Source organism: Anolis sagrei, chromosome 3 (genome assembly GCF_037176765.1).
Source record: "Anolis sagrei isolate rAnoSag1 chromosome 3, rAnoSag1.mat, whole genome shotgun sequence".
Lineage (NCBI taxonomy): Eukaryota > Metazoa > Chordata > Lepidosauria > Squamata > Dactyloidae > Anolis > Anolis sagrei.
Window position 1 is genome coordinate 205,506,427 of NC_090023.1, and position 27,521 is coordinate 205,533,947.

A 27,521-nucleotide genomic window follows, 5' to 3' on the forward strand; every position below is an offset into this window, starting at 1 on the left:
TATGGAAATGAATTTTCATTCCATGAGTACATATTTTCATAACAGAATCCCTTGTATAAGATTTAGAGAAAATATTTTAGCCCACATGCATCTGAACAGGAGTTTTGCCTCTGCATCATCCATAATTTTGTAAATGTCTGAAGTGGCTAAATGTTTTGGATCAACTCTGGAACTGCAAAGAATTATTTGTACAGAATGATGGTCTAAATTCAGATATGGAGAAAAATCAACCAATTGTAAATTGTAAATTGAATAGTTCTATGATTCAACAGATGAAATCCAGTAATGTACCACTATGTTCAGAACCAATTAAACTCTGTTCTGTCCGGCTACTAATACATTGAATCTTTAAAGTAAATTCCTATCAATCGCAATGTAAGTAAGAACACTTCATCATAGATTTTCACCAAAAACTATGGCTTATTTGTGCTGAATGATATTATTACCACCACATTACATCTTTCAAATTCATAACGAAACATTGTCACCAAAATAAAAGTCTTTGCAATGGTGTCAAAAACCAACTGTTAAATGTCTTTCTACTTTAGAAAGTATTATATATAATTTTAAAACACTCTCCAAAATAATAGTTTCTGTTGAGAAGGCTGCCTTATTCAATTATGCATCAATTCTGTTTTCCATTTTATAAGAAAAGAGAAACAGCTTATTTCCATGTTATTACTACTATAAATTCAAAATAGTGGATACAAATATAGCTCAGAAATAGTTTCTAGCCTCTCATCATTATAAAAGCAATTTAAAAAGATCTTACATTTAGACTTTGATTGGGGCTATTGATTTTTCAACCTGATAACTTGCCTTGGTTTGACATTAACTGATATTCAGAGATGCCGGCATTCATGGGACTCTGTGAACTATTTCGTACCCTTTGAAGTGACTAATTTGCAGAGCATTTGCACAACTGATGAGCTGAAAAGAGGGTAAGTTCAAAGCAAGACTTTTTCTTGTTTATCTTTGTCAAAGTACATGTTTGTTTGTTTTTTGAAGAAAAAAACACTTTAAGTTCACTGTAGTTTCAAAACTGTTAATATCATCATTAAATAAACCCATTTCTAGTTAAGGAAGCATTGCACAAGCAGATTTGCTATCCAGATTCTAGGTAAATTTTACCCTTTGGTGTCAAAGGGCATGTTTGATAAATTATTCTACAACGGGTAATAATGCAGTATTTTCATCTTGTAGTCTCAAAGGCTTTCACCAAAATTATCTCTTTGTATTGTACTGAATGGCCATTACTTGCTATTCCTATTTATCTTGTGAAATGTTGATCTTTCCTATATTGTACATCTATCCGTTTTCATCTCTTTGATACAATTTTTCATTATGAAGGAGTGGTTAATGAGAGAATGGGAGGAGCTGGGATGGTCCTCTCTTGTTACCTAATCTATCTATTCCTATTCTCCCATCCCCTTGTTCCATCTTTTCCTGATTCCTTTTAGATCAAGTGAAGGGAAGAAGGAACGTGAATGACAAAATCCAAATACACATCTTTGGTTAATTAGCAGTAAATAAACACACACATAAACAAAAGTTTGCCACGTTAAAGTAAGTACCTTCTTCACCACCGAAGTGGAGAAGAAGGAGATCACATCTTTAATCTCACCATAGTTGAATATGCCGTTCAAGCATTCCGCAATGGTGCAAGCATACTAATGTAAAATGTTCAAGGAAGGGTTCTGAAATACCATGGTCTGCATCCATTCTGTTGCTGTAAATCTAGATAAATCTTGATGGTGAATGGACCAATGGAACAACTACAGACTTGAATTTGGATGGCGTGATTTTAATAACTGTTTTAAAATCATGTTGTTTATTAATAATACAATAAACATCCACAATACAATAAATGTTATTGTATTGTTGATGTTTAATTTTTTATGCTTTATGTCTAAATGTTATTTTATGTTTATGTCTTAATTTGGTTAGGTTAATATATAGTTATATTTATTGTGTTGCTATTGTCTTTTGGTTGTTACATATATGTACCACATTGAATTTTGCCTTTATAATGTTGAAAACCACTTTGAGTTTCCTTAGGGGAAGAAAAGTGATATATAAATGTAATAAATAAATAAATAATATGCACAAGAAGAACAGGAATTGATCTGGCCAAGATGAAAAAAATGTGTGAAAGATATACCTTCCCTTCCTAATGTACAACAAACCCTAAACACAAAAGGAAATTGCATGGAACAGAGGAAATTTTAATTAATAACTTAGTCCCAACATGTGAAAGCTGTTCTTGATCTCAGGAAAATAAACCCATTTGATAAGAAGAAGCAAATCCCAATAAAAATAAATATGTGTAAATAGATGAACATCACATGTCAGGATGTGTCCGTACCAGCCAGGCATGTAGCTGGAGGGGGGGCTTGAGGGGCTTCAGCCCCCCCCCCCCCAAATTCTCATGGTGGTCCACGAGAAGGCCTTACTGGTACATTATTTAAACTGTTATGTTTATTCATATCATGATCTGATCACCATGCTCAATATATTCCATATGCATGGGGGTATTGGGGCAACGATACAAAAGGTTTGCTAGGGTAGACCTTCTTTCACTCAGACTCAGCCCCCCCACACCCGAATCAAACTCAGCCCCTCCCGAATCAAAATCCTGGCTACGGGCCTGGTACCAGCTAAACCAACAAGCTGCTTCATCCACTCCATGCCAGTTTGATTGGAATGGGAGTAGAGCTATAGCTTCTGATAAGAGCCATCTGGACTGGGGGGGGGGGCGTGGGAAATGTAGCCTGTTTCATGGGAATTGAATACCCATTGGAGATAGTTAGTAAGACGGGTCATGGCTCAGCTAGATGATATACTACTAGTTTGGTGGGGAATAGTCAGAACTAGCTTTGGATTCTCCTTGGCAAGAAGGAATAATAAAGCTATTTCTGAGGACCTTCCTTTGTGAGCGTGCTTTTGTTCTAAAACCTGCCAGGGGCTGACATCACATTACCAATTTGAATCTATTCACTGTTGCATCCCTTGTGAAAGGAATATTAGATAATTTAGAAGGAGGGATAGGCTGGGTTTTTTTTAGGAGAAGCAGTGGGATCAGTTACAGTAGCCCTTATATACACAAACAATTATACAGTGGTGACAAACAAAATCTATATTTCAGTATTTGAAATGTACACACACTATCCATTCAGAAGAGCTAAGACAAAGAGGGCCGAAATAAAATAGATTCTAGCAAAATTGCCAATGGTAAATGTGAGGAAATATATCTTTAGTTTCAGGGCAGGGTAGTGTCAATGTTTTATCAGGATGGTTCAAGTTTAAAAATCTAAAACAGAAAGACACAGCTATTGAACTTCTTGAGAATAGTCTGCAAAGTGGGAAATGCACCAACTGATTGCGGCACCTTTCTCTTGTAACACTATCATTTGCCATGATACCTGAATGTATGAAACTTCCAGACCAATAGATTATATTTCTTCAAACATACACATACAAAATGACTGTTCTCTGTCTCCGTTTTTGAAAGGAAAATAATATCTTACAGTTTCCCAGAACCAAACCAAGGGTGAATGCCCCTTTCTTTGTGCTTTGTTTTTTTTAAATATGTCTAAAAGATGGAGTAAAGGAAATATTTTCTAAGGAGTTTGGTACAGTCTGCCACAAGCGAGAAAAATGTTTCAAGTACTTTATGTCCTGGCTTTACACAAAGGCGAAAGAAAGGATTATTTAAACAAGGCATAATCCAAGAGGCAGCAGCTAAGATTCACTTAAAACAAAGTGCAGGCTTGTCCTTCGCCCACTTTTGTACTCCTGTTCCTGCCCCCTCCAAATGGTACCAAAAGGTCAATTTGATGTGTATCCTTTTTGGAAACCAAATACCAGGTGCGTGTAATTTCCCCAGAACAAATCAAAAAGAGAAAAAGGATGATCATTGAAAAGGTCAATCTGTAGCTAGATCCAAGCAACATTTAGTGTTCCTTATGTTGCTGCTAAAAGAACAAAATGTGAACCCACTATACCAGTCTGTGTTAGGACTACATAAAGGACCAGAATACATTTTTCCCTTTCAAAGTACTTCACTCTTTGGGTGAACAACAACAGCTATGGTGTCATTTTTGAAATAAGAAACAGTGTTCCTTTGTGCTTATTCTGCGAAGCAAAGCAAAAATACACAGCTGACATTAACAGTAAACACACACACAAGACATCCAAAATAATGAAGTTAAGCTACAGATTATCTATATTTGCACCACTGAAATCCAGTATCAACTATCACATTTTTCTTTGTGTCTCCTTTCATTTGCTGTTAGAGCTGAGATAGTCAAGCCTGGCTCAATACATTTTTTTGCTGCCTAAAGCAAAGAATAGGATGACACTTCTATTCCATTTAGATGCCATATGAGAACTTGACTTGCAGGTGAATCTTCCTTTAACACTGGTGATGGGACACTATCACATGTCTCTACACAGACACGTAGGTCCTGGGATTTCTTCCCCTGCTGTCTTCACAGGCTTCTTCTGTATCAGAAGAAGATGGAGGGCAGACAATGGACATCCGGTAGAAGGTTGTTTTTTTTTTTAAAAAATAACTTTGTTATGCTCTGGACCGTATATGCACACACACAAATATCTTAATATAAATTGAAGCAGATTTGACCGAGTGTGCATATGATGTTCAGCACATAATAGAGGATTTTTTAAAAGAAAACTTTCACTGGATATCTCTCTTTTTTTTTACATCTTGTTTTTTGTCTGTTGCAGCGAATCAGCACACACTTAGCATTAGCATCATGTAACCACCACTCCCTTTTAACTTGGAAAATCCCGTGTTTTCAGTGCTGTGTAGATGAGCCCTAGGAGAGTACAAAACAGGCCATAGAGAACTCAATTATTGCCTCCACCTCTCAATCTCCTGCCTAATAAGAGGATCAGCTCTGAAACCAGTACCAGTGTCTTGGCATACTAGTCTGGAGACTATATAGCATCTAAAATATTTGGAGCAATCTTGTATCAAAGGTAGCATCCATGTCTTCAGTACCACACTGATTTGAGAAACATGCATATATGACAAGTAGCAGGCAAGAGGGACTCAACAGTTTCCTGTATTGTTTGCCTTTTTCTGCATAATTACTAATTTATTTCAGTACCAAATTAAAATGTGTAATTTTTGGGTCGAATTATACTTTTAACATACACATGGTTTGCACTTTTCCAACTTGTTTTGATGCATTAGCGTAATATATGTTATGATTTAAATTGTCTTTAAAATTATTTTAAATTTGTTTTAATCCAGTTTATTGCACTCTTCCATGAGATCCTACCATGTAGGGATAGCATTTTAATATTTCAACAAACAAACAAACTGAAATTTCATACATATAACTTGCTATCTTACTGAGAAAAGGGACAGTTGGATTGGACTTGTATTTCCTCCCTCCCTCCCTCCCTCCCTCCCTCCCTCCCTTCCTTCCTTCCTTCCCTCCCTCCCTTCCTTCCCTCCTTTTTAACCAACAGACTTAAACAATGGAAATGTCTCTATAGGAAAAGTGATAGTATCTAGATCCATCAGCTTCACCTTCCTGGTTGCTTTGCTTTTAAAATAACTGGGAGATTTGAGTAACACAAACTTACATTTCTGAAGGTTATTGAGAAGAAACAGATAAATAGAACAGAAAAGACAGAACTCTTGCTGTTCTGTAAGTACTTTTGTGATTCTTGTTACAATGCAGTGTGATGAATCTTTCAACAGATATAGTTTTCCCCTGAGAATTAATCTGTTAAATAAAGACTTTTGTGGAAGAGCAATCAATATAAAGCTCAGGATTCAGTTTTGTCCCATAGAGCTCTGGCTTCTTCTCACTTAAGTGTAGTGCTAAATGCGACTTAATCCAGTTATCTTTCTCACAATAGCAGACCAGGCATTCATGCTGAGCATTTGTGTTGTCTGCTATGATAATCATGTTACCCGTTTCTCAAGAGGTACTTAAGTCTTGCAATAATCCCACCTGACTCCTGCACTTATCTTTTCTTTTTAATCAAGCACATTAAAAATATTTTCAGCCAAATTTGATTACACTGCTATTAGTGATGCTATTTTTTGTTGGGGACAGAAAGGATGTAGAGACACTTGAACAATGACATTCTTACATACAGGAAGAGAAAATATGAAGGGAGGCATGATTCCCAGTATCATTGTTGCACAGCATACTCTGGTGTTTACCCAATACAACTATGTAGATATACAATGAAACGTTGAACAAGCATATATACTCATAAATAAGCCAGCCTCATGTATAATTTGAAGACAGGTTTTGAAATACAAATTATGAATTTTGATATGACATGTGGATAAGTTGAGTATCATTCCAGACAGAGGGGGAAATATCAATGCCATCTCAAGGGGCCAGCCACCCCTGGCTGCTACCAAGGTATTCAAAAAGGCCAGGAGTGGTGCCATGACAGAAAGAATCAATGACTTCAGTGGTTCTTTTAGGTTCTCCTGGGGTGGACTAAGGTCTTGCCTTTCTACTCAGGTAAGAGAATGGCTCCTTTTTGAAATAAGAGCTAAAGCACACTGATCTCTGGATATGTCAGCCCAGGTTTTTGGACAGATTTTTAGACGAACATTTCTAGACTTGTACATGATGATATAGGCATTTGTTTTTGTGATTTAGAATGCTGGATACAATTCTGAATCAATACCTTACTTTATTAAAACTGAGCGCTTTGCTCTGGTCATGCTGTTTAGAGTTTAAGACTAGACTCTAGCACAAGCATGGGCAAACGTTGGCCCTTCAAGTGCTTTGGACTTCAATTCCTACAATTCCAAACAGTCCGAAAACTGACTGGGATTTCTGGGAGCTGAAGTCCAAAACACCCAGAGTGCCCAAGTTTGCCCATGCCTACTCTAGCACCTGACCCCAGACAATGCTCTCTTCTTACCTTTGAACATGTTCCATAACAAGCTATACTATATCCAAACAAGCAACAGAAGAGTATGTATGTATGTATTTCTTACTTCTCCGTATGGATTGAGACAGGGAACAACAGATTAAAATACCATACATAACATCAATTAAAAACAAATAAACCAATTAAAACACAACATCAGTTTAACATAATACATAAGACCAATATATATTGAAATTGTGAGTAAAAAAAGTATTTGAAAATAATCTATATAAGTCTACCAGAAGAGACTAGCCTTTAATGCTGTTTTAAATTCAGACAGCGTATTCAGTTGTTGAGTGTCTTCCAACAGGTTGCTCTGAACTTAATAGACAGCTAAAGAAAAAGTCATTTGGGGGACAGTTGCCGAACTAGTCCTGGCTGAGTGGAATAAATGTCCTCCAAAGGAGTTGAATGTATGGGACAGACTGTACTGAGGAGGTGAACCTGCAGGTAACCTGGACCCAAAACATGTAGGACTTTAAAGGTAATTGCCAACACTTTCCACTTTGCCCAGAAACTAATTGGTATATAGTGGAATGATTTTAATATTGGTTTAGTATTAACATTAAACAGAACTCAGTGGTGACAAATTAGGATCATGTCTTATGACTTCCTGACAATAATGGGTTCTGGTCATACAACCTGTACTATATATATATATATATATATATATATATATATATATATATATATGTATATATATATAATTTTATTTTAAAAATTATATAAAGCACTAATCGCTCCCCCCTCCTTTCTCCTAGCACGTTATTTGTACATGCCAGGAGAACTCTGGCAGCCATCCTAGGGATGCCGGGGGAGTTCTTTTCTTTTTTTACTTAGTTTAGAGGGGCTTCTGGGGTGGGGGCTTAGCCTCCCGATGTTGTACTGAGAAATCCCAGTACAACATTTGGACACCCACCTCAGAAAGCATGCACTTTCTGGGGTGGGTGTAGACAGCCTCCCAGGAACATCCGCGTTTTTTAAACATGGATGCCCCTGGGATAAAAGGCTGTCTGGATCCGCCCTTAACCTGTATCTGTGAAAGTGGATAATACATGCTTTAGTCCAGACTCAGAAGAGTTATTGAAGGTGCTGTGTCCTACCCACAAAATAAATGTCTTTAGCTCCTTTGAAGTTCGATTTAATTATGTAATGGATCTACCAGCTAACTGACATGGCAGTCACCAGCTCTTACTAGACTTTCCTCATATGATTTTTGTAGTTGGAATAAGGAAGAGGAGACCAATTTATTATTTACGGTATTTGTATATCTCCCTTCTCAACCCCGAAGGGGACTCAGGGCAGTTCACAGTGTGCTCTGCCTGAAACTCACTGTAGTCAGAAGTAAGATCTAAAGGTAATGAAGGTATATATTAATCACAAAGATGCCTTTGATCTCTCCTAATCAGAAATGGAAATGCTAAACTTTTCTACAAGTATATTTTGTATACTTGTATAACAGCAAGTGTATGATTGTTCACATCAGTTTAAATAATACCCACTCTTTTGAAATTGTATGGTCTTGTTATGTACGCAAAAGGCAACCACACACTATTAACGAATTATAGTAATTATTGATATTAGGCCATGGTGCATTACAATAAAACAAACAAAAACAATTGATCCTGCCAAATGTATACAATCTAAAATCAGGCATAATTCATTTGGGTTACCAGGCAGCAATCTATTAATGTAAAATACGGAGTTGTCCTCTAGTAAACATTTGGATCCAGACAATAACAGAGACACATTTTTCCGCCTGATTTAAAAGTAGTTATTGTTTGAGTGAATTTTGTCTCATTTCAGTCAATTAACCAGAAACAAGGTACTATTCTTTTAGTTGCCACAGTATTTAACATCCAAAGACAGGATATAAATTATAAAAGAATGACAAATGCATTGATGTTTGTCTTCACCCGGATGCTCAACAGCATTATGGCAATGCAAATCAAAGGGGCTTTTTTGAGTTCCAGGCAGACTGGTTCAAGAGAAAAAAGTGGAACAATTTGGAGTTCATCAATTATATCACATCAAATTAGCCTCCATCATGGGCTCAACTTGACAGCTTTCATCTATTCTAATTTACAACAGAAAGGACAGCCAAGTACAGAATAGTAGCAATGACAGAGTCAAAGGGAACTTCTATAGCTTTAGTGAGCAAGAATTATAGTCCTTTTCAAGAGCAGCTTCCGTTTGGATCAAAATCTCCAGTCGTAATTAGTTCCTTAAGTCCTCTTGATCAGATAATCTCTATCCTCATTTAAGGTAGTGAAATGATACACATCTTTTTATCAACCCTGTAGGTTCTGTCCTTTTACAAATGATGTTTTATATACAATCTGTATCAGACAGGGAACTGGTTGTTGCAACTGAGGATCTTAAAGTAAAGCCCTTATCAGAAGTGACAGTTCTTTGTGCACATGATCTGTTTTGCTGGAAATCATTTTATACTTACTTTATTGATCAATATATAACTAAAAGCTGTCAATGTAACTCAATTGACTTTATAATTCGGTACTTGTGGTGAGCATTTTAATACACTATAACAGGAATCATTTAAAGCATGCTGAAAGAGTGCTTCATATATTCAACCTTGAGTACATTTCATCATTATTCAGTCATCGTAATAGGAAACACCCCCTGCCCCTGCTTTGGGGAAGGGTATTTCAACAAACTGTAGTGTCCAAGTCCTGAAACTGTATCTCAGAAGAAACAAAATTGATGATATCCCTTGGTACCACAATAATATTTGGGTGTTTTTTTATAACCCCCATTGCCATGGTGGCACAGCGGGTTAAATTGCTAAGCTGCAGAACTTGCAGACCAGAAGATCAGCAGTTTGAATCCGTGAGACAGGATGAGCTCCCATTGTTAGCCCCAGCTTCTCACAACTGCATTGCAAATGTAAGTTGATGAATAGGTAACACTTCAGTAGAAAGGTAACGGCGCACCATGCAGTCATGCCAGCCACATGACCTTTGAGGCATCTACAGACAACGCCGGCTATTCAGCTTAGAAATGGAGATGAGCACCACTCCCAGAGTTGGACTCGACTAGACTTAATGTCAATGGAAAACCTTTACCTTTAACATTTAAATAATATTTGTGTGTTAAGTTCTACTTAAGAAAGGCATAAGACTGTTTTCAGAACCAAATCCAAGACTTGTCTCAGAATCCCATGGTCTAATTCTCATATATTTCATCTTTTTTCCAGCCAAACAAGGCGAAAAAGATAATATCACTGGAACATCATTGTCTTAAAGGAAATGCTTTGATTCCCAGTAAAAAACATCAGTGATATGCGAGAGGTAAGCACTCCCCCTTCCTTTACTGCAGCAAAGAACCCTTTGGCAGGTGACAAAGCTGCATTGATTTTGTGCAGGTTTGTGGGGAAGGAAACGTATATTATGGCCTTTTAAACCAATTTGGCCAGATGTTGGGTGAAAAATCCATATGAACATTGGCATGGAATTTTTTTAAAAAAAGGGATTTGGGGTTTGCCAAGGGGCCCTTGAGTTTCCATGCAGCCTACAAACCAAAGCACACATATTCCACACTTCTGCTCTGTAATTCTTAGAAGACTGCTATTAATTTTTTTTTTAAAAAAACACACCATAATAATCTAGTTTCTTAAGTAATGGATGTGAATCTGAAATGCGTTGTTTTTATATTTATCAACAGGGAACATTTTCCCAGCTGGTAACTGTTTTATTTACCAAGAAAGAGCAAGGTTGTTGCTGTTTTTTACAACTATGTCATACATTGAAATAATGATAAATGATGATCCAGTTGTAGGCTAAAGTGTGTTCCCTACAGTAAAATCAGCATTAACATGACTGTGAGGCACCTAAGAAGAAATAATCGTGCCCAATTATTCCCTAATAACTGTTGGTTTCCTGTAGGACTCAATGAATCAAAGCTTCATGTTAGGAGAATAAACAACATACAGGGATGAATAAATGCCAATCCAAGAATTTAAACAAGTAATTTTAGATTACAGCTCACAAAATGTTCTGTCTTGCATAGCCAATGGGAAGGAAGGTAGTGTTTCTGAGTACTGATTAATAATAGGTTCAAAAGACATATAAAACATGGTGCAGAAAGGTCTGAGTATTACAGAATGCATATTACAGATTTACAAAAGAATGCACGGGGAGAACAGAAGGGATCCTTCCATTCAGAAGTGATTACTGATTCAAAACAGAAATACCAGTAGTGGAAAAGGGATCTATTTTTCAGTTCCTTTCCTTTTATAGTTCCTTATCCATTCTAAAAATCTACTGAAAAGACAGGAAATTCCAAACAGAATGTTTGGACTTCCACAAGAGAAGAAATTGGCAGTAACAGAAGCAAATTCTCCTCCTATTTAGTAACAATAAGGACTCCAGACACCTAAGATGAGGTGATATATAAACACTCCAAATCTATAAGATGACAGGGCAAAACTGACAAGCTGTGAGAACAATCGAAAATGAACATTTAATGATTTTCTGAGTAGATTATAGAAACATTAAGTATTTAAAGAGTAGAAATTCAAAGTGTACTGCCATGAATATTTGGGAAAGCTTACTTAATATATACTTCTTTACTTTAGTAAATGCTTGAGTGGGGAAATTCATATGCTGGAAATATAAAAGCTACAGAAACCGCTGCTTTCAGTTTGTGCAAATACATCAGCATGCAATCAATCACAGGGATGGGACTTGGCTTAACAATATAATAAGACTCGACTCTTCAAGCTACACAAACCATTATTATTTTGAATTGTTTTCATTTTCATTCCTGTGATTTATGAATTAAAACTGGAATAGTTAGTTGCTGTCAAGAAGCATATTTCAGTGGCTAAATAAATAAATACATAAATATGAGGCAACCATTCCTATCTTGCAGGAAAGAGGATTTTTTTTAAAAAAATTCTCTTTTGTCCGCTAATTAAAAATGTTTAAAGAAAGGAAACATCAGCTAATTCTCTAAGTAACTTTTAAGCCAGTAGAAAAAACTGTTCGGCTGTACATAATGGTGTCAGGTATCCTAAAGACTAACACAGGATACAACAAGCAGGCTATATAAGGCTGCCTCAGGTCTTATAAGAGGAAGTCCTCTTGCAAGACCTGGGGGGCAGGGGTGGCTGCACCCCTAAAGCCCACACAGATCTTCCAACAATAGGTCAACTATAATGAGTTGAGCATTTTGCTGTTTGGCACCAGCACAGCTGGACAAAGGAGGTCTAGACCATGCCTCTAGACCAGGGGTCCTCAAACTAAGGCCCAAGGGCCGCATGTGGCCCTCCAAGGTCATTTACCTGGCCCTTGCTCAGGGTCAACCTAAGTCTGAAATGACATGAAAGCACACAACAACAACAATCCTATCTCATCAGCTAAAAGCAGGCCCACACTTCCCATTGAAACACTAATAAGTATATATTTTTAAATTGTTCTTTATTTTAATTATGGTATTGTTTTTAAGTGTTTTTTTCACTACAAATAAGATAAGTGCGGTGTGCATAGGAATACATTCATCTTTTTTTCGAATTATAATCCGGCCCTCCAACACTTTGAGGGATTGTGACCTGGCCCTCTGTTTAAAAGGTTTGAGGACCCCTGCTCTAGACCATGGCCATACAGCCCGAAAAAACCTACAACAACCCAAAGGAGGAATAGTACCACTGTGCCAGGTACAAACCCCCTTTATAATAGATATGCAAGACCTGATTGCTACATATGTACCAGCAGGACTGATGGCAGTAGGACTGGTGCACATTCCCAAACATGGCCTTTATAGTGACCCATATTATTTCAATAAAAGCCTGAACTTTATGCTTCAATATAGCTGTCTTGTACAAAATGGGACTCTTATGAACTCCAAATGTACATCATCCCTCCACTTTCATCTATGGCACATAGTTCCAGTTTAAAACTCGATTCCTTTCTATTCCTATTCCATCTACAACCTTAGAATTACAGAACTGAATATATTTTGCAAGATGGAAACAGGCATTTGCACATAGGTTGACTTATCAGTGTGCGTTATAACACTGCTTTTTAAACTGTGTGTCCCAAATGGAGTCCCCTTAGTTTAATGTTGGGGTCCCAAAAATTTGGCAACAGTAAAAGTTTTCTGAATGTCAAATAGCAGCTATTTTAGACTTTTACATGAATCTGCTGTGCCTGAATTAGGATTGCACCAGCAGCTTGTATTCAAGAGAAATAGAGTAACTTATTTCCATATAATTAGTTGCAACTCTGCTTATATCAAACATCTATAGTTCTGCTAGTCCAGCTGAATCCAAAAATACATCACAGCAGGGCATTTCTAAAACTTCTCCAACCTCATTATGTAGCAAAGGGAACACATAATACACAAAGCTATTGTCTATCTACTTCAGAGACAAGAATCACATTACCTACAAACTACATATGGATTCCAAGCCATGCTTTTCAGTCCAAGGTCATCCATATTCTATGTTCTCCTCACATTTTTATTATTTATTTATTTATTTGCTATACTTGTATACCGCCATTTCTCAGCCTAGCCGGCGACTCAACGCGGTTTACAACAACTTATAACAAACAACAGTATACAGTTTAAAAGCATAAAAACACGATCCACAATACATATATCAATAAACAATCCAATTCATCTCTTGACACATTTTTGGCCAAATGTGTGCCTTCTTTGCATATTGTTTTGAAATTTTATTTTTCTCACATCGGAAGTGGATTTCTAATCACTTCTGCCACATTTCAGCAGTGAATGGGCAGAGTTCACTGTGGGTACTACCATGGGAAAAGCCCTCAGAATAGATCTGTCAAAGCTGTCTGCCCATGCACTGGAGAAAAAGAAATGACTTTTATAAGGATGATATATAATCATATCTGCTGAGAGCCAAACCAGGAAAGGGAAGCTCCTAATGTTGCTGGACTACAGATGTTTGTGACATACCATTTCCAGCATCTTAGAACACCAGAGACCAGAACTGACGGGCACAGAATTCCAGAAATATCTAGAAGGTCATGGGTTACCCACTCCCTAACCCATTAAATGCCATGGTCAGGTTTTAATGAGGGACAAACTACAAAGGGAAAGTCACAACCATTACAACTTGTTTGTGAATTATCATAGGCACGAGAAACAAAATGGTAGCCTGATCAGCAAGGAAATCTTTATGCTTTCCTGTTTTATTGGTCTATCAATTGGTAAATGAATGCTGCTGTCTTGAAACAGCAACTTCACTATATGCTGGTAGGAAATCGGTTATGGATAAAGAATGCCTGATTAACTGGGCCCACACTTCATTATTTTTTGCATGCTTCTGTTGGTTCAGGTTTGCCTCTCAATGATGTAAGTATGCCTAAGACTAGAATTGAGATGTTATCTCAGGATAAGTGATCAGATAAAACCAGCGTGTGACAAGAATACCACACATTTTGGTGTGTTCTGAAATCTGAACAAGTAGTACAGAAACAGAGGCAAAAATGTATGTGGATTTATCACTATTCTACAATATTGTTCTTGTGGATTTTCCTTATATCAGAACAATAGTTTTTGCAATGAGGCAAACAAGAAGATGGAAACATATTTACCTTGAATGACTGAAAATTACAAAATTACTTTTTTATTATTTTAGATTTTTTTTAAAAAAAAATAGGTCCTGCACAGGCTTTATTAAAGATGTCTATGCTTACTTTTTAAAAAGTGGCTAACTTCTCTCCTGCCTTTTCCACCCATTATTTCTTTCCCGGTAATTTATATTCTGAAACACTGCTTCTCAAACTGGAAGTTCTACTTCATCATAAGGATTCAGAATTTGGAAAAGTTACTTTTGTTGTATAGTTCTCAAAATCCTACTGTCTATGGGACTTGTAGCCCATAAAGTGACTGTTTATTGATCTATTTCGTATAAACTGATCAAATTCCTTTTGAAAGCAATTGCAAATCACTAGACCTATCGTCCTGGCTTTACTGCCTATTTCTCTAACCCCTTCTGTAGTCATCAATGCCAGTGATAATCACCATCATCATATTCTATCAGAAAATCCCATAAATAAATAATATGTGTGCCAGTAAGTACTCTCTTTTGGCTCTGGTGAAACTACTGCCAATCAATTGAACTGACTAACCCTGAGTTCTAGTAATGTGAGAAGATAAAAACTTTTCTCCATATTATACACAGTTTCATAGTTTTCCCCTCAAGTTTTAAATTTTTCATAAATGCCTTTCCCACTGCTTCTAAACTTCTCAGACATTGAACCTGTTAGAGATAATTACCTTGATTACTTTGAAGTGATTACTGTTCCAGTTGTATCATATTTGTTTCGATAGATATTACAATATTGATTATTTGTTTCACTTCCTTTCATATTAGTCTCTGTTAAAAATGGAATATGTTTTACTGTCTTGACTTATACTCATTGAGTGATGTACCAAGACTACAAGAACTTTTTTTCTAGCCAGTAACTATGATTTTAGCTATATTGATACCTAGATATCAGTGCAGAGAACTAGTGTGTTGTAGTGGTTTGAGTGATGAAATTAGGAATCAGGGAGACCTGCCATAGCGACCCATTGGGTGAGCTACAATCTCTCACTCTTAGAGGACGGCACTGGCAAACTTCCTTTGAGTAAATATACACAAATGCCTCAGTTCATGGACATTACTTCTACAACGGAAAACTCATTACCAGAGGCAGAAATATCATGGAAAGATTAGTTAGGTTCCCATACAATCAAAATGGAAATTTAAACATATTTCAGCATGTTTTATTCTTCAAATTTAACAATATGCTCATGTGAAATGAAACAACCAAATTAGCTAAGCCTATCATCTATATCTATATATCTGCTCTGTGCATAATGAGTACCTTAAAAACAAAAGAACCAATGAAGAAAATCACACCAAATTTGGCAACAAAATGTCTCACTACACAAGGATTGACCATCACTCAAAAATTATGATTTTGTCATTTGGGAGTTGTAGTTGCTGGGATTTATAGTTCAACTATAATCAAAGAGCATTCTGAACTCCACCAACAATGGAATTGAACCAAACTTGCCACACAGAACTCCCATGACCAACAGAAAATACTGAAAGGGTTTGGTGGGAATTAACCTTGAATTTTGGAATTAAAGTTCACCTCCATCCAGAGAACACTGTGGACTCAAACAATGATGGATCTGGACCAAACTTGACAGGAATACTCAATATGCCCAAATGTGAACACAGATGGAGTTTGGGGCAAATAGACCTTGACATTTGGGAATTGTAGTTACTAGGATGTATAGTTCACCTACAATCAAAGAGCATTCTGAACCCCACCAATGATAGAATTGGGCCAAACATCCCACACAGAACCCCCATGACCAACAGAAAGCTCTGTGTTTTCTGGTGGTCCTTGGTGACCATTCTGACACCCCCCTGGTGACCCCCCCCCCCCGGGATCTTGACTTCCCAGGTTGAGAAATACTACCTTAAGGCCATCCAGTCCAACTCCCTTCACCAGGGCAAGAAAAAATAATCAAAGCCCTCTTGACAAAGGGCCATCCAGCCATTCACACACACACACATATGTATATGACAGATGCCGTATCAAATATTTGAAAGGGACCCCTAAAGAAGGACAATGATATGTTCCATGTTCCAGAGTTGGCAAACCAGACAATCTCCACATCAACACTGGCAAAGAAACAGCAAGAAATACTGTTTACACACAAACATAAAGACATTACATATATTAGAAAACAACACGTGGCAGGGGATTGCTAGTAAGTCAACAAAAACCTTTGAGCCTCCTAGAGACCACTGGATGACTTCTTCCAAAATGCATGCAGCACTGGTTTTTTATTTCACCAGCCACCATTCTTCTTATGATTTCCATTTTGGTCAATGATTTTATAGACCCTACAGAGTTTTTTTTTTTTACAAAATCATGTGAGAGCTTTAGGGATGGGTTTATCAGCTTGCTACTTTTCTGTATATTTGCTGTTCAAAATGAGAAATCAGCTCTCTCTAGGAATTTGTAGGCCGTCCAACTTGTTTCTATGGTCAAATTCTAGTTGAAATAACCAGCAAAAAGGAGGGAAATTGTTTTTTCTCCTTAAACTCCCCACCATAAAATGGACTACCTTTTTCTGTCCATTTGGAGTTTGCCCAAATACAGTACCATTTTTGATTCAAAATTTCCAGTGACCATTGTGGCCAGGGGATTCCACTTTCTTTTAAATTCTGAGAAAAAAGCACATGATATATTTATTCAGCCTTTCCTGACATGTACTCCCAAAATGTGTAGTTTGGTAGGAAAAAATGTTGAAGAAAGTAATTAAACATTCTGTCACCAAGCAGAAGGTCTGGGTAAAAATCACATCAGCTCACACAAGATAAAACTAAAGGTGACAGAGGAGAAAGAAACTGAAGCCAGAATTTGAAGTGTTGATTCATCAAGAGATGTAGTTCTACAGTTAATGACATGAAGCATATGGCTGCTTCCTACAAAATATATACCAATCAAGCAGAAGGTATTTTCCCTGAGGTTGCCAGTAACAGATACAGATATAATGGAAATGCATTAAAAAAAACCCTCTGCGTTATTCATATTGACACATCGTAATCAAAAGCATATAATATATGTGCAATTTAGCTTTGATAGCACAGGGGAACTTATTTGAAAGATATTTGAAACACGGAAACACTTTAGCCTTTGACTCCAAGATTAGCTTGTTAAAATTTCACTCAGGTTCTTGGCACCTTATGGCAGACTGATAAGGCTGCTCCTCAATGTATTCAGACAGAGGGTGCTCTATTTCCTTTCCTCATGATTTTTGAGCTCCTGATTTGTAATTCTGGATCTTCAGATACAATGAGGGCTTTAATGGGAGGAATTTCCTTGAAGGAACCTAACTTTCCACAGCAACCCATACGTAGTTAGCAAGGATGGAGAGGTAAAGAAGCTCTTCTGAGGATGGTGGAGATATATATATATATATATATATATATATATATATATATATATTAGCACATAGAAGAAAAAAAATCAGTTTCCCTGTACCAACCTGATTATAGAAATACATCACAAAAATAATCAGTTCTGTGACAATAATGTGTGCCTCAAAACCATTCTGAGTAGCAGCTCTTTGGCACAAAGTGAATGTGGATTGGATTTCAACATTCATTGGTGTTTATCAAAGAATGTGTGCTGTTTTTCAACATATGTAGGTTAGTGCATTAACAGATCTTGAACAAGAATGATATGATGTAGCTGGTGTCTATTCTAGAAACCAGCATAAGAGTAAAGGGTAAGAGAACTAGTTAAAACAGGTTATGCTGAAGAGATCACTGAATTTCCATATATTTGCTTGGGTGAGCAATACAAAAGCAAGAAATAAAATCATTGTCGTTGCCACTACCTGCTTTTTAGGTCAAGCAACTGCCAAAGGAAGGGAATGGATCCAGCCAGCCTTATCCCTATTGCCAACTAGCAGCATTTACAAAAATTGAGAGCTTTCTATTATGGAAACTGAAGGGTGGTATCAAAAGTGTTACAAACTTATTTTTTAGTAATAACCAGAATCTATTGGTTTATTCCAATAGGGATTAGCAAGTGGATTTAGAATATAATAAATGATCAATTCCAGAAGATAGACGGATTGATAGAGCGATAAAGAAAAATAGCATTAAACTGATTATGTGTGTTCATTTGTTATAGGTTCAAGGCATAAAACAGTAGAATCAATGACAAGATGTTAGGTGTACTAAATAAAAACATTATTTCTTCTAATTGACAATATAACATCAGTTCTCCTTAGGTGACCCTAACAAATCAATGCCTGCAATTATAGAATGACCTTTAGAAACGTTGCTTCACCTTTAGATCATTATTTCTTCTCCATAAAGTATATTTCCAGATTAATCTATTGATGGCAATAGTTTCTTGAGTTCCTAAGAACTGCATCAACTGAAATCATGATACTTTATATCCTGACTTTCAGCTTTAGTTTTATCTGTCTCAATATTGATGACATGAAAAGCTACTATTTAAGATTAACACTTTAATATCAAACAATGTAATTATTGTAATACTATCTAGACAATTATTGTAATACTATCTAGCAGCATTTTCAAACAAAAAAACCCCAATAAATTTGTAGTTCATTTCTTATCCAGATTTGAGAGATAAGTAGTTCTACAAAGTAATGTAAGTTGAATATCCTTTAGCCAGAATTCCAAAATATTATCCATTTGAGTGGCTAAGATAGGGCTTTGCTTTCTGATGATTCAGTATATACAAACTTTGTTTCGTGCACAAAGTGATCAAAATATTGTGTACAAAATGATATTTTGGCAAGGTGTATGAGATAAGGGGTCACGGTGGTGCAGTGTGTTAAACTGCTAAGCTGCAGAGCTTGCTGACTGGAAGGTTGGTGGTTAGAATTCATGGAGCAGGTGAGCTCCCATCATTATCCCCAGCTTCTGCCAAACTAGCAATTCAAAAACATGCAAATGTGAGTAGATCAATAGGTACTGCTCCAGCAGGAAGGTAACGGCACTCCATGCAGTCATGTTGGCCACATGACCTTCGAGGCATGTTGCCGGCTCTTTAGCTTATAAATGGAGATGAGCAACCACCCCCCCCCCACCCTCCCAGAGTCAGACTTGACTAGACTTAATGTCAAGGGAAAACTTTTACCTTTACTATGAGTTTATATGACACATGAATGAATTTCATTTTTAGACTTGACTCCCAACTCCAAGCTTATGCATGTATACATGCATGCAGGGCAGTACCTGAGGGGGGGGGGGGAGGGTTAAAGGGTTCAACACCCCCCCCCCCCAATGTGTCAGTTTTTTTAACCAGGTTTTTTTTTAACCTGACACATTTCAGGGAGGGAGGTCCAACCCTTAGATCTCCCCTCCCTTTCTGACTTAAGGCCCTGAATGCATGTACCTAAGTTATCTTTGGTCTGATCTCTTGATTCCTTTAGTCCACTGGATATTTTAAAGGGGGGTTAATACTGCAAACTAAGCCATTTTAATCATCAGATAATACATATGGAGCAGTTTTCTTTGGAATAATTAAGGAGTAGGTAATGATTTATGTTGGCATGAAAACAGGGCAAAACAATTGGGATGACATCAAATTACCATTTGGTGTTAACCACTGGGGGAAAAAAACAATAGTGTTTATTAGCCTCCAATTGAAAAACCCATCTTGTGGCCTGGACAGCATTATTTATTTGCTTAAGCCAAACAGGCCCTTTATCAGCTTCTGTCTTTCCTTATGTTCTCATTTCCCTGCAAATATATGGTAATCAAGGTCTTTTTAACAGATGTTCCTCCAGACTCATTAACTTCTGAGCTTCATTGTTTATGTTACCCAGCAAAAGCTAGTTTATAATAGAAAACAAGCAGGGGGGAAAATCAAACTGCTTGAAGCAAGAATAAGCTTGGAGCAAGAATACACAGCCTCTTCAGCCCATAGACGATACTCTCTGAGGGGCTGTGCACATATGTATGCAAACAAACTCACAGAAATGCAAGTGAATATATACGCATACATCTCATCATGCTCCTGTTGACTAGATTAAGGCTGCCAAGTCTCAGGGCTTGGGTCTGAGGCTTTTCTGTGATCTTCATAGTAAGGAAAAGGATTTCAGGATGACAGGGCAATCTTGAAAAGTGTTTCTGTTTGTGCGTGTTTATATGCAGTTGACTCTTTACATTTGTGGGGTTAACAGTTGGAGCTTTGATTATTTATAGGTTTTATTAATATGTTTTCCCTAGGAATCTCTAGGTTCTTCAGAGGGATTTTATTGTCAACTTCCACTTAGTCATGCTTGAGGACCTAAACATTCCTAGAGATACCACTTCCCTAGATATCTCTAGGGGCCCATCCAGACACTGCCCATAATGCAGAAGATCCCTCGGTTTTACCCGAGGTGTCCAAACGACGTCTTCGGTAAAACTGAATTAATTCAGGATAAAGCAGGAAAACCCTGTAAAGACCTGGATTTTTCATACAATCCATGTCTTTCCAGGTGTTGGCCTTGTGTGGAACGGGCCCGGTGATTGCGCCGCTCAATCCTTGGGCTTTAACTCACACCCAACCATGAAGTTAATCACAGAATTGCCCTGGAAAAATCTAGAGAATTCTAGAGAGGTCTTCTTTCAAGTGAAAAACATAGTATTTTAATTTGAGGCTTTTGTACTTTTGTTTAAAAATGAAGGGCCTACTGCATGTATGTGTGTCTGTTTATTCTCCATTTATTAGTATTGAAGTTTTTATTTGAATGGCAGACTCTGTGTAAATATGATTGATGTTTCATTTATCATGCTTAATAACATATTCAAGGGCTGCTTCATATGACATCCCTTGGGATAGTAAAGGAACTGAGGAATCTACATTTGGGACTTCAGTAATAGCAATCTTGAGACATAACTCAGAAAGCCAAAAGCAAAGTAATTCAGCACCTAATGCATCCTTAAAAATAGACACATGTTTCTTCATAGACTTCACAGAAGTTTACTAAAATTTAAATATAATGTACTTTTAATAGCTGCACTGGAGACAGTGTTAAAACTATCATGTTAGCAATCTGATGTTTCACAATTAAAAATTCAATCAATATGCCTTAATAGACATTTGTTGACCAATAAATATCATGTTGTATGGATTAAGTAATAGATAAAGATATAATAGTTTTATTAAAATGGATTAGGATGTGAGGGCTGCAGGTTTTGTTAGCTCCAAAGGTATATTCCATTTGTTACATGTTAGCCTGGATTAAGCACTCAAATATCTTGGCATTGAACTTGATTTTATCACTCAGTGGGCTAAGAATAAAAATCAAGCACACATGACACACAGAATCACTATGCAAAGCAATATAGATATTCGAGCTGTGCAAAATTATCGTTAGTCCTCATTAATTGGATCAAATTTGTTAAGTTTGTACAATGCAATATCCAATACATGGGCATGGCCCAAACCAAAAACTTAAGAATTGAAATTTACCCAATACTTTTGAATTTTGTACACCTCAAAAGCCTTCCAAAGTCAATTTCCTTTTCAGTGTAAGCAAGCAAAGCAAAGCCAAAAAGGCTGCCATTCCTTTTTAAATTAATGGCCCCTTGAAGCAGGAAGAAAGCAGAGTTTCCTGGGGAAAAGACTGAGAAAGCACAGAATTCTGGGAAATGTAGTTTGGGAAGGCAAGGAACCCCATGTCAGAGAATTCAAAAGGCCTTGCCCTAAATAAAATTTCCCAGAATTCTGCTCATCATCAGAATGTCCCAATCAGGATAGGGGAGAGATTAGTCCCTCTGTAGCAGCAGCCAGACAAAGTTTCAATAAACTGTTGAATATGCAAAGAGGAGGACTGACATTTCTAGTAAGAAAACATCAGTGCTGGACTGGGAAGAAATTCCGAAATGGAAGAATGTATTGTTGAAGGCTTTCATGGCCGGAATCACTGGGTTGTTGTAGGTTTTTCCGGGCTATATGGCCATGTTCTAGAGGCATTTTCTCCTGATGTTTCACCTGCATCTATGGCAAGCATCCTCAGAGGTAGTGAGGTCTGTTGGAAGTAGGAAAATGGGTTTATATATTTGTGGAATGACCAGGGTGGGACAAAGGACTTTTGTCTGTTGGAGCTAGGTGTGAATGTTTCAACTGACGACCTTGATTAGCATTTAATGGCTTGGAAGTGCCTGGGGGGAATCTTTTGTTGGGAGTGATTTGATGTGCCTGATTGTTTACTCTCTGTTGTTTTGCTGTTGTAATTTTTGAGTTTTTTTTAAATACTGGTAGCCAGATTTTGTTCATTTTCATGGTTTCTTCCTTTCTGTTGAAATTGCTCCTAAATGGAAGTTCTGTTGGTTAATGTGAGAGACATTCAATGAGACAGCTGTTGTGGCTTTAAAAAAAAGGTTTCTCAAAACTTTTTTTAAAATCCTAAAATTAGTAGGTGTATGAATATTTCTGAAAGTTGGGCAGAATGATCACCTGTTAACTTGTGTCATTGTATAGATAATTCAAGGAGATAGATCTTGTAGGTTTTTTTAAATGTTGTTTATAAAAACTTTGAATATTCCCCCCAAATCCATGAAACATTATGAAGCTTGATGGGCTAACAGTGGTACATTTATTATATCATTATAGCCAGTTTTACCCCAATAGCTGTACAATTGAGGGAGAAAGGAGCCCCTGAAGTTTCCTCATTTGTGCAATTACTATAACGAAAAAGTAACAAAATTTCATTACTCTCATTGTAGTAATGAAATTTTCACTAATGATAATTTAGAAACACTTTGGAAATTAAATGCTGGTGCCTCCTAATTTTGTAATGAGTTTTGAAACTTTTTTATTGATTACACCGCCCTAATAGATATGCATTCCAAACGGTCAAAGAACAACTTACTTATAAAAAGGTAATTAGAGAACAGCTCTTTATTCACAGTTCAGAGGTGAGAATCAGGTGGCCCTTAATTTGTTATTGGACTACAACTCTTAGTATAATAACAGTTGGAGGGCTACATGATTTCAACCTCTTCTCCACATCAAGGATATACAACCTGTGACCTCACACCATCCTTGATATAAGTCCCAAGTATGCTGGGTTTCTACAACTAAATTCATCCTAAATTATTTTCTACTGAAGGAGGAGCCTTCTGAAGAAGAATTATAAACAGAATGTTAAGAAAAGACTTCCTTCTCATTTCTAAAGAGATCTTAATACAAAGGACATAATGTGTACATCTTTTTTTTTTGTAAGAACAGAGAGCCTCTTCTTTACTCCCTTATGCAATGATCATCATGCTACTATTGTTGTAGTTACGTCACATCATTTCTTATGTATCAACACATCACAGACTTTTCTGGGAAAGATTTGTTCAGAAGTTTGTCATTGCTTCCCCCAATGGGCTGAAGAGAGTGACTTACACAAGGTCACCCAGAGGATTTTACATGGCTGAGTGGGGATTCAAACTTTGGTATCCAGAGTTGAAAGCCCCATCTACACTGACCAGCTAGCATGAAACTGTGATGGCTAGACAACAAACGTCCACAAAAGTGCATGAAAAAAATGCTCTTAATGAATATTGGTGTTCTGTGCTTTGTATAATCATCATCTGCATAACAAAACTACTTTCTTCAAAACTGTAATAAATAGTCTATGTAGATTAGACCACAGACTGATACCCAAGCTACTGCATCATGCTGGCTCTCATCATCAAGCCAGTTGGGAGATTATAAGAGTTGTAATCCAAAAAGTAACTTTTGTAAACTGTATGAACACTACTGGTTTTCCAAGGTTGCAAGCTGTTGGCATGTGTGAATGGCCCTTTAGGAATGAATGATTTAGAAAGGCAACAAAAGAAGGTATTGAGTTTTGGCTCCTACAATTTTACATGTAACACATGCATGCATGCATGCACACACACACACACACTTAAAAGCAGCCATGTAATCCATAATCTTTTTATAGGAAGACAACTGGTATGTAACAAAAGGTGTAAAGGATTATAAAGGACCTTATATGGGGAAACCTATATGCTAATGTTTATAGTTATTTCCACTAGCTGAAAATACATGAATGTTTAAAAATCCTTAATTTTTTTATCTTTCAAATACTTCCTTCTCATCATAAAACCACCTCCAAAAGCTTGAATAAAAAACCAAAATTTAACTCGATTTCAACATGTAGCCATGTAGATGAGAGCAGTACTGCCTTCACACAGTTCATCCTATAGCTTGTTATATCCAAGCAGTCCTTTAGAAAGCAAAAGCAGTGTTAGAGACTGGTTGATTCCTAGTGTCAACTGGAAAGGGTTATTTATTGGTAGAATAGAGGGGAAGGCACTGCATATTAGCCTCTTTTTCTATGTACATCTTCTTTTACCTGTAAGTATAAAGTTTGTTGTTTTTTCAGATAATCAACATATCTCTTGTGTACCTTCTTCAATTTGCCTATTTATGAATCCTTTCCAGTCACAAAATGTGGCTAGGCATATAAAAGAGCCCAAAGTTTAGCTTTAAAAAACCCATTTTATTAAGTGAAAACACCAGAGCATTATTTTTCTTCCCTTGCATGTTACGTTTTAAAATGGAGTCATTGGAATGCTAGGAACAGCCTTGATTAATAAGAAGAGAGTAACATGGATTTGAGATATTTTTTGTACTTTATGAAACTACCAAGGAGCCTGTCTGTAATCAGGTTTGCTGTGGAAAGAAACAAACGATTTTGGACTGCAGCCATTTTATATATGCTAATATATTTATTTGTATCTCTGGAAGATCAAAAGTCTTCCATCATGACTATTTTTTTCTGCCCTGTAGACTTCCAGCCTCCTTGAGACAACTGATACTTTGAAGAAAAAAATCAGCAGCTACCGAATGTATTTAAGTTCCTCTGTGGTTCAAGAGGAGCCAAATCAAATTCAAAGAGTAGTGTGTGTCTCTGGATGTTTCATTGGAATTTTCTCTTCTTGGTCAATGTCTCTGTAGATATAACAATGGTGCTGCTAATAGCATATGAATGAGGAGGTGGACTTAACCCTCCAAACAGTCTTTTCTCCTCTTCACTGCAATTAAAAGCACAACTATGAAAAACACTCTGTCTTGATTTCATTTTGTTTCTCCATATTCTGTCCACATTCCTATCCCATGCTTGTTTGTAGCAGGAGGCAATTTTTTCATTCTTCAGTGGGAAATCCATGCACATTTTCTCATAATGCATATGTATTTATGTATTTTTCATTGTTTGCTTTTTTTTTTTAAAGGCATGTCTGATTTGGAACTATGACACATACCTTGAGTCTTGCCAAAATGCAAATTTATGAGACAAGGTGTATTGTATACTTTTAATGGGTTTTTTTACATCACCTAGGAAGGATGTAAAGTTAATATGTGAGTGGAAAGAGGTGGAGGCAGGAGATAGAAGAAGGAAGCAGAGCCGGGTGTATACGAGAACAGTGAATAGAAACCTTGAGACAAATATTACTTAACATTACCATTAATAATTTTTAAAATGTATATAACCATACAAATCTAAACAACACCTATTTTATGTAAATTTGCCCATTCAAAAATAATAAAAATGATTATAAAAAAGTGCAGTCCAGTTCCTAGCATTTTTAAGTAGGAGTCATAAGACATAATATGGACTTGCCATGTACACAGCTTGTACTTTCTTTTTTCTTTGCACAAAAAGTCACAATTTTCTTGCAGTCTCCTCATTGCAAGACAATTGTAAAAAAAGAAAAGAAACCTTTTATTTTACCAAAATGTTACTGCTACTTCTTGTAGACAACAGAGCACTAGATGGAACAAAAATCTCTTGTGTAAGCAATTACTTATGTTCCAACAGCCAAACCTTTTTTTGAGCTTTAATAAACTATACTTTGTGGCACTGTCTTGTTCCAGGTAGAACCTGACTAGACATGCTTCAATGGGTTCAAAGTCTTAACCAGAAAGGAGGTGTTCCAGAGAAGGGCAATTCAAACTAGGTCACAAAGTAGTTCAAGGGTTAGCTCAGGTGGGTGCAATGTAGTCCAGACTATCCAAAATGAGAGGCAAAAGCCAAGGAGAGCGTAAATCTGAAGGAACTGGAGCCAATGGGTTACAGAAAATTTATATATATGTGTGTGTGTGTGTGCACAATCGATCTTACTTGTGCACAGCTCATCAGTTTAAGTTTTCAGAGCACATTCCCTGGCTCAGTTGGACTTTCTCAAAGGTCCTTGTTTCCTAGAAGGCTGTTTGTCTTGAGACATTTTTCTTGCAAGTGGGCACTCCTTTGAATATATACCAACGCTGTCCCTATTTGTCACCTCTAGTACTAGGTCAGGATCTGTCTCCCTCTGTGACTCTTTAGCAGCGGTCTGCCCCTCTCGGACTGGGGCTCTGCTTTCATCTGAGATCCTGGGGTCACCTAGAGTTGCACTGCCATCTAGCTCAGGAAGGTCTGGTTCATCCTCTGAGGAGGATGAAAGCCCAACAGTCACAGATTGGCTAGATATCAACTGCATCCTTTCATGGGGTTTGACCTGTTGCAAGACCCATCTAAAGGAAGTTGAGGTCATATACTATAATAAAAAAAGCTTATGTTTTAAGACTTAGATTTTAGATGAATGTTGAACACTAGGGAATAGACCCGCACCAGAAAAGCCATATGTAAAGCCTTCCTATTTTCTTTGCAGGCTGACAGGATGTAAGAAGCAAGGAGGAAAAGGTTTAAATCTCTCTACAGTCAAAGCATATGGAACTTGTCAACTCAGAGGCAATCAAGCTTGGCTACTTTATGCAGGAGAAAGGAAGAGGAAATCTGGGATTATAAAATCCAGTGCACAGAGTGAGAAATGAGTCTGTAAATGGACCATGCAAAGGAGCACTTTTAATCCTAGAACTGTGTTTTTCATTCAATAGGAATGCTATGGAATGCTGAACTTGTACATTCAGTTCATCCATGGGTACATGTCTTAAAATAGAGCACATATGTTATATTTCAAATTGCATGACACCTCATGAGAGCACTGGATCAAGCTATACAGGGTTAGTCAAAATGCATAGGCCAATAAGCCATTCAATTGAATGGCTTAT

General features: G+C 37.0%; 1 protein-coding gene and 1 long non-coding RNA gene across 2 annotated transcripts in view; one reads left to right on the top strand and one right to left on the bottom strand.

The window, feature by feature from the left end:
- The window catches only part of ATRNL1 (attractin like 1), a 678,126-nt gene that overhangs the window by 215,155 nt on the left and 435,450 nt on the right, over positions 1 to 27,521 (bottom strand). The window lies entirely within an intron of this gene.
- Positions 853 to 27,416, top strand: LOC132770976 (uncharacterized). The gene is made up of 3 exons (XR_010909589.1): positions 853 to 941; positions 10,151 to 10,244; positions 27,122 to 27,416. It is a non-coding gene; the product is annotated as an uncharacterized lncRNA (long non-coding RNA).